Below are 8,659 nucleotides of genomic sequence, written 5' to 3' on the forward strand. Positions count from 1 at the left end.
CAGATCCTGTGTTATCCTGATTGTGTTTCCACAATATTCAAATTGTTTCTTCCTGGCTGCTCATAATATTCTCTCCTTCATCTAGGAATTCCAGAACCTGGCTATAATATTCCTAGGAGTTTTCTTTTTGGGATCTTTTTCAGGAGGTGATTGGTGGATTCTTTCAATCTCTATTTTACCTTCTACTTCTAAAACATCAGGGCAATTTTCCTTGAGAATTTCTTGGAAGATGATTTCTAGGTTCTTTCCCTGATCATGGCTTTCAGGTAGTCCAATAATTTTTAAATTATCTCTCTCGGATCTATTATCCAGATCAGTGGTTTTTCCCATGAGATATTTCACATTGCCTTCTATTCTTTCATTTGTTTAGATCTGTTTAACATCATCTTGATTTCTCTTAATGTCACTAGCTTCCCCTTGCTCCAATCTAAATCCGAGGGAATGATTCTCCTCATTGAGCTTTTGAGATTCTTTTTCCATCTGGCAAATTCAGCTTTTCAAGGCATTCTTCTCCTCATTGCTTTTTTGAGTCTGTTTTGCCAATTGAGTCAGTCTGTTTTTTAAGGTGTGATTTTCCTCAGTCAGGTTGTTGACTCTCAGTTCATAATTTTCTTGCATCGTTCTCATTTCTCTTCCCAATTTTTCCTCCACTTCTCTTATCTGCTTCTCAAGGTCCTCTATGGCCTGTAACCAGCTCGTACTTTCCTTTGAAGCTTTTGGTGCAGGAGTTCTGACTTCACTGTCTTCCTCCTGTTCCATGTTTTCTCCTTTTTGTCCCCAAAATAGGAGTCTAATATTGGGGTCTTCTGTTTGTTTTGCTTCCTTTGTCTGGTTATGTTACCCCTCAATCACTTGAACCCTGAGCTTTTTGCCACAGTAGGACTCTGCCACCAGACAGGGGAGCTTTCATCCCAAATACTGGGATTTTCTCAGCTGCCAGAGGTATAAGTTTGGTGCCCTCTCTGAGGCCTCCTCATGCTCTGGCAAGCTGGTCACAAACCACAGGACCTCCACCCTAGACTGCAATCCATGTCCAAGCAGGTTAAAGCAAGAGTGATTACCCCTCAGAATGATCCCTTGGTCCCCCTACACTCTGCAGGCCAGGAGCTGAAGCTGCAAGGTGGGGCAGGCAGGTCATCTCAGCGGCTTCTCGCCCTCGGGGCAAAAGCTGATGCACTCCCAAATACTGGTCCCAAAGTCCAGACTGCACTGACCTCTCACTTTGTCCTTCGAATCTATGTGTTGATGAATCTGGAAATGGCCACAGCTGCTGGTAATCTGGAGTCCCTCTGGAGTGCAGCTGATCAGACCTGCTCTGGGGCTAAAATCTCCAGCTCACAGGTCACGGGGGTAATGGACTCCACTCCCAGAGAACTGTGCTGGCTGCTTGGCTATCCTCAGTGGGAGGTTAACTTCTCTGTTTCATTTTGTGTGTTCTACAGCTCCAAAGTTTGTTTACAGTCCCCTTTTACATGGATTGGGGAAGGTGGAAGCTGGAGCCCTGAGGAGGTCCTGCTTCTCCTCCCCAAAGGCTAATATGAACCCAGTTTTTCCTGTGTATATATTTATCCACTGGGTCAAATTCTCTCTTTTATTTTTAAATAGAAAATTTAATCTCAGTTCCCCACATTAAATCTGAGTTTCCCTGAAAGATCTTGGAAGAACTTTACTGTGCACTACAGTTATTTTCATATGGATTTTTAAATTTCTCATTGTGACATCTAATCCTAGAAATTCAGATCTTTATGATCACAGAAGTGTTTTAGATGCCCTATCCCAACTTTCCCCTGAGAATTTCACATTCATCATACTGTTGCTAATTATGCCTACTCCAAACCTTCCTTCAACCTCTCAAGCCTTCATCTAAACTTCTTCCATTTATGTTCATCTCCATCCCCTTCCTTTTTACTCTCACTTCCTAAAAAAAAAATCAGCTCATCTAATGTAAATATGATTTACACTTTCAGTGTCCTCACTCACCCTTCTCTTCTTATTTCTAATCTTAGATACTTAGAATTAGAGAAAAAAAATTGCCCATCTATATGACAAATCTAACTCATCTGTTCCATCCTGTCTATTCTTTCTTTCATATTTAATTTCTCTCTCACTACTAGTTGTTTCTTCTCACCTGCAAACATGGAAAAGTCTCTACTTGAATAACACCTTCCTTGACCCCGTGGTCCATTCAAGCTTTCATCTGAACTTTCTCCTCACTTTCATGGAAAAATTCCTAGAAACATTAGACTGCACTTGCCATTTCTACTTTCTTGACAAGAACTCTTTCCCCAACACATGACTTTTGTCTCTGCTACCATGATGGTGATAATGATCTCCTTATCCCTAAACACAATATCTTTTTTTTTTTAAATATCTTTGGCTTCTCTGCAGCATTTTAAATTGTATATGTCATCTTATTAATTTGTAATGTTAATGAGATTTAATATCTTCCCCACCCATTGAGAGGCCTCACATGGAGCCCATTTAGGGAAACTTGCTTAGGGGAGGCTTGCTTGTAGGAAGGCTTTTAGGACTTTTGCTAATTTCTAATTAGACACTGAGTCATGATGTTTGTGATGCCTTCTGACTCTGAGAAGTGGATATATACTTTGAGCTGGTAGTTTGCTTTGGGGTTATTGCTTATGAGAAGGATCTTGTGATTCCCTTGTAGAGATTCTCAGTGGCTGTATGTTCCAAACTTCCCAACTGCTTAGATGTAAAACCTCTCTTGATCCAGGGATATATATAACGTATATAATTGATTCAGGCAGTCAGAGTCCTGTCAGTTGGTCTTTATTTCTCTGCTTGCATTTTCTCTGTATTTTCTCTGAATTTCAGTGTGCTGACTTTTTCCCTGAACTAGTGAATGTAATTTAAAAAGATTGTTGACCCCTTAAACAGTTATCTTTCCTTGCCAAGCAGATCTAAGAACCTGTGCTAGCAGCAATCCTGGGCATGCCAATGTGGTTGCCAATACATAATTATAGTCACTTTTCCATTGGTTTCTGTGAGAAAAAAAGCAACAACTTTCAGACCTATCCTTCTATCTCTCTGACCTCTGCTATGTTTCTATGTCTTTTTAAAACTAACTCTTAATACTTCTCTCTTAAATGTAACTCTTACCTAAGGTTCTCTCTTCTCCTATCCAATTCTCTCCTCTCTTCTTCTATCCTGTGCGCTGCACTCCTTTCATCTTGTCTTCCCATCTCTCATCCTCTCTCCTTTCCTTCCTTTCCTGTCTCCCCCTCCTTTCCTCCACTTACTTCTATTTTCCTCAGTCATCGCCTCTCCTTTCTTCTATGCACATTTTTCATTGGTTATCCAATTCAATATGTTGTCTGAAATATTACTTCTATATCGAATTTTCCCAAATCTATGTGCTCACCCCCAATTCCTACTCAGAGCTTCTTTCTTGTATATCTTACTCCCTGCTAAATATCTCTTCAGTATGCTTATGAGTGCTTCATTAGCACTTTGAGCTCACTTGCACAAAATAGATCACATAATTTCCACAAAAACTTGATTTTGTCTCTAAATCTTATATTTGGGTTGATGGTACAACTATCATCCCAGTTAGATATGTATACGAATTTTGGAATATATTTTGAAATTTTCTTCTCCCTACCTATCTCCACATTTGATTAGCTTTTACTTCCCATAGACTTAAATTTGGCAATATTTCCTATATTTATCACCTCCTTTTTTACTTCTTCTGTGACTATCTTATTTCAATTTCTCATTTTTTCCTAGACAAATGTAATGGTTTTGTAATTGGTTTCCCTTCTTTCATTATAGCCCTACTACATCATATTCCATTCTTGATAGTGTTGACTAAATAATCTTCCTAATTTTCTTAATGTAGTTTTTTATTACATGATATTCTGTTTCAAAACATTAAGGAGCTCTCTATCACCTAATGAATGATGCATAAGATTCTGATCTTGACATTCAGGGTCCTCCAAACAACTTTCTAGCCTTATATTCCATTATTCCCCTTCGTGTGTGTGTGTGTGTGTGTGTGTGTGTGTGTGTTTCCCAGATATCAGATAGGACTACTTTTCATTCCCCATTTTTGCCTCATTTTTCTCTATGCCTTTTCTTATCATTTGCTTATATCTAGACTGGATTCCTACCTTTCTCTTTCAGTTGAGTCTCCTTTCTTCCTTCAAGGTGGAACTTAGGTACCCCCTCTTCCTTCAAGCATTCTCTTACTGTTCCTCTCTTTTCTAAAATTTATCTTATTCTTCTTGGATCTCTCTTTTTTGTTTAATATCTATTTATCTGAATCATAGTTATTTGCATACATATTTTCCTTCACCTTTAGATTACATTCTTCCTGAGAGCAGGGTCTGTGTTGTATTTATCTTTGCTTCCCTAAAGCCTTAATATAATATATGCTTTAAAAATTATGTTTGAATTGAACAATCTATACTCACTGTCTCTGTTTCCCTTCTTCCCACTCTTTTCTAAACCCTCTGCAATTTAGTTCATTATCTCATTAGTCAACTTATACTGACTTCTCCAAAGTTATCAGTAATAGCTTAGTTGTGAGATCTGCTGGTCTTTCTTCAGTCTTCATCTCCTTGATCTCTCAGATATTTGACATTTCTGATCATCTACTCTGAGTATATATATATATATATTTTTTTTCTTTTTGACTTTTTAATGACATTGCTATCTTGGTTCTTCTTTTATTTGTCTGTCTACTTCCCAGTCTCCTTTACTTGAGAATGCCTACTCAAAGAATGTCTGCCCTGGAAACTATTTTCTTTTTTGTGTAAACTATATCTATTAGTGAACTTATTAATTCCAAATGATTCAGTTAACATCTCTATGAAGCTCTCTCTATGTATCTTTACTTATATATACACATACATATATACAAAAGTATAAACATACATATGCATACACACACATATATATATACATATACACACATACATACACATATATGTAAATAGATATATCCCTGCTCACTGTCCTGAATCGATTACAACAAAATCTATCAAGATATTGCAAACTTGATATCAAACTCAAACATGTTCACAATATAATGTATTTTGAACTGCTTTATTTTTATTGAAAGTGTCACTGTCTTCCTATCCACCTGATTTTGAAATCTTGGTGTTATCTCCCACCTCTCCCTTTCACTCACCCCACTTATCCAATCTACTACAAAATCTTGTTATTTCTACATTCATAATGGTGCATATACAGACTCTTCTCTTTAAGCAAACACATTTCTCATTAGTTTAGGCCCTCACCATCTCTTTCCTGAACTATTACAATAGTCTTCTTATTTCTCTCCCTACTTTGAGACTCTGCACTGAATTTCATCTTCCACACAGCTTCCAAAGTAATTTTCCTAAAACATAGGTCAGATCATGTCACCTCCCTATTCAGTAAACTACAGTGGTTCCTTATTACCTCCATGGTCCAAAGGCATCAAAAAGTCTTCACAACCTGGCCCTTAACTGCCTTCCCAGCAGTCTTATACTTTACTCTCTACAAAGCTAGGATCCAGCCATACTGGAGTATTTTGCTGGTCTTCACAGATGACACTATCTCAGTGCCTTTATGTTGGTTGTTCCACAAACATCAAAGGTCCTCCCTCCTCAATTCTGCTTCCTTGCATCCCTGCCTTCCTTCAAAGCTTACATCAAATTCCCCTTATGTAGGAGTACTTTTCCAGCCCTTAGCCCTCCAGATGTGAGAGCCTTTACCTATAACATAAGGTTACCTCCCTTCTATGTTTCTTCCACGTATCTCACATTTTTACAAATTGTTTCTCCCTCTGCTGCTTGAGAGCAGAGACTTTCATCCACTCTTTATTTTCATCCACAGTGCTTGGCACATAGTAAATATTCAATATTTTTGACTGATTGATTGACTTGAACTCAAGGATATAACAGACATGGAGCACTTAAGAGTGCTGCCCCACTTGAGGATGCCCAGAACTCAACTATAAAGTCATTGACTTTTCCAAGATACCTGCATTTTTATTCATCCCCTTGGTATTTCTGGAACTCCATTAGTTTAAAATACCTGGATTATGCCCTGGCATAATCCCAAGTAAAGGTTCTGGATGAAAGTATGGTTCATGGTGAAAGTATACTATGTGGGGGGTAGGGCCTGGGGGAGAGAACAATCAATTTCTGTGGTCTAAACTATATTAGGATTGTTGAGAAGCAATGGAATTTAAATAGCCACTTTATGACTATAAAGTCATATACTTTATAGTTCACATATACACTACTTAAAGAGTGGTTCTCTTTATATGTTTTACTCTGCCTTTCCATTTAATAGTTTGTTTCTAAACTGAAAAAAAGATTCCTTGAAAAGTGTTTTTGGACCATTCTTCCAGACCATTGTAAGATATAACAAAATCCTAACTCCCCTGCTTTCCTTAAATGGGAATCATTTATGTACGGTCCAAATATCACTCTATTTTCTTTATTACACTGAGCTGTGTTTAATAGGTCTACCTCTGTGGGAGGATTAGCTTTTATACAAACACAGAGTTTTTTATTGTATTATTATTCCCCAAAGACAGCACTCCTCATATATTTTTTTAATGTGACTTTGAAAATAGGTCATTTCATACTCCTAGGAAGAGTATTTAAATGTTCAGACTATGCTGATTTTTTAAAATGCCAAAATGACTAGGTTGACATATATTTGTTAACAATATTCTTTACCAAAAGTGAAAATACAGTTTATTTCTATTAAAATTATTCATGACAATTTTTTCTCTCCTGTAACTTCTCTCAACATCTGCCACCTTCTACCTCTGGAACATCTAACTATCTCTGTGACTGACTGAACTTAGAATATCTCTTTCCATGGCTCACTCTATTACATTTGTGAATTTGTCCTTGAACCTTCATTTTGTGGAAGGTTATAAGCCAGCCTTCATTTGCCTTCCAGCCTAATTCCTGACTTTTGCACCTCAAAAGAGGTGTCTTTGTTCTCTTACACCTCATCTTTTTCAGTATCTTGTATGTTATAAACTACTTGAGGGAAGGAGCTATTTTTTCTTTTTATTGTATTGTATCTCCTGTGCTTAGCACCATGCCTGGCACATAGTAATCCCTCAATGATTCCTTCCTTCCTTCCCTCCTTCCCTCCCTCCTCTCCTTCTTCCTTCCTTCTTTGCTGTATTGTTGTAATTAATTTCTAAGACCATATCCATACCCTCACCCTCATAGAAGGGCCTATACTAATTATAGGAATCAATTATTTTAAATTAAATGCAATTAATTTTGTTATGTGTGCAGTACCTTTTATTAAAAAGACTATATGATCTCTAAGAGTCCTACCAATTCTTAGTCCTATAACTGAGAAGCAACAATTGAATCAATAAGTGAATCAGGATAGAACAACATCACAACACCTGGAAAAGAGAGACTATCCTATAAGAGAGATGATAAATTCTTCAGAGAGTAAAAGGAAGCGTTTTCAGGTCAACGCTTACAGAAAGCCATCTGAATTAAAGCACAAGGACTACAAAGAGTGAGACAATAAGTAGCATGTGACCTTCAATGAATGAAAAAAAATATTACAAACTTATTGTGTATCATGTACCATACTAAGCTGTAAAGATAAAAACACAAACAAGCAAGATATTCCTTGCCCTCAAAGAACCTGAGGAAGAGAGGAAGAAATTCTGAGAGAGGAAGAAAATATTTATTTGATAGTTCCCAGACCCCCATTTAGCCAGCATAGGATCCTGAGTTCAAAAGCACTGGGAATGGCCAGGATCTCATACCACTAGGCCTGACCCTGCCTAGACATTATAGATAGAACTAATCCTTGTGAAGATAAGTCATGGCAAAGGCCTCTGCAGTTACCAAAGCCCTTGACTCATCAGGAGTCACAGTTATTAAAGACTCCTCCCTCCCCCCCAAAAAAAGTTTTTTCCAACAAGGTCCTTTATGCTACAAAATGATTCAGCATCAGACATAGAAATTATTTTATCAATGGAAATTATATTAAAGAAGATACAATGCTACATGTTTCACTATTACAACCTAAAAATCATTGGGCCTCACTATTTGCCTTGCAGCTAAAGTCTCTTATAGGTTTATTCTCCCCTTATTAGAATAGATCATCTTATTCTTCTATTTGGATATCCAGCACTTAGCACAGTGTTTTGCAAATAGTTAATGCATCTATTCATTTATTCATTCATTTATTACACATGATAAAGAATGTTGACTCAAGTAAATACTATGTGCTCAACTGAACCATGGAATCCTAATGATAGAATGACCAGAGAAATCATCTTCTTCAATTTAATCAATTCAATTAGCTCCTTCATTTTAAATGTAGGAGAATAGTATAGGAAATCAGAGCACAATGGGGAAGTGACTTACTTAAGGTCACAAAGATCCTTAATAAAAGAGCTGGGACTAGATTAGAAGTTTCCTGGCAGGTCAACGGGCTTCCCACTATACCACTGTTGTATTTCTATTAAGCTCTCAGCCTGTTTAAGCCCCCAGCTCAGCCATGTCAACAAGCATTTTTAAGCATCTCTTATGCATCAGGCACTGTGATAAGTGTTGAAAAAAGATTCCCTCTCACCCTCAAAAAGTCCCTATTTTCAAGCATCCCATAAAGAACTCAAGCCCAAATATTTCTGAGGTGATATTTGAACATAGGT

The sequence above is a fragment of the Petaurus breviceps genome, unplaced genomic scaffold (genome assembly GCF_028583685.1).
Source record: "Petaurus breviceps papuanus isolate PSGF00001 unplaced genomic scaffold, PetGlider_PUasm1.0 37, whole genome shotgun sequence".
NCBI classification, from domain to species: Eukaryota; Metazoa; Chordata; class Mammalia; order Diprotodontia; family Petauridae; genus Petaurus; species Petaurus breviceps.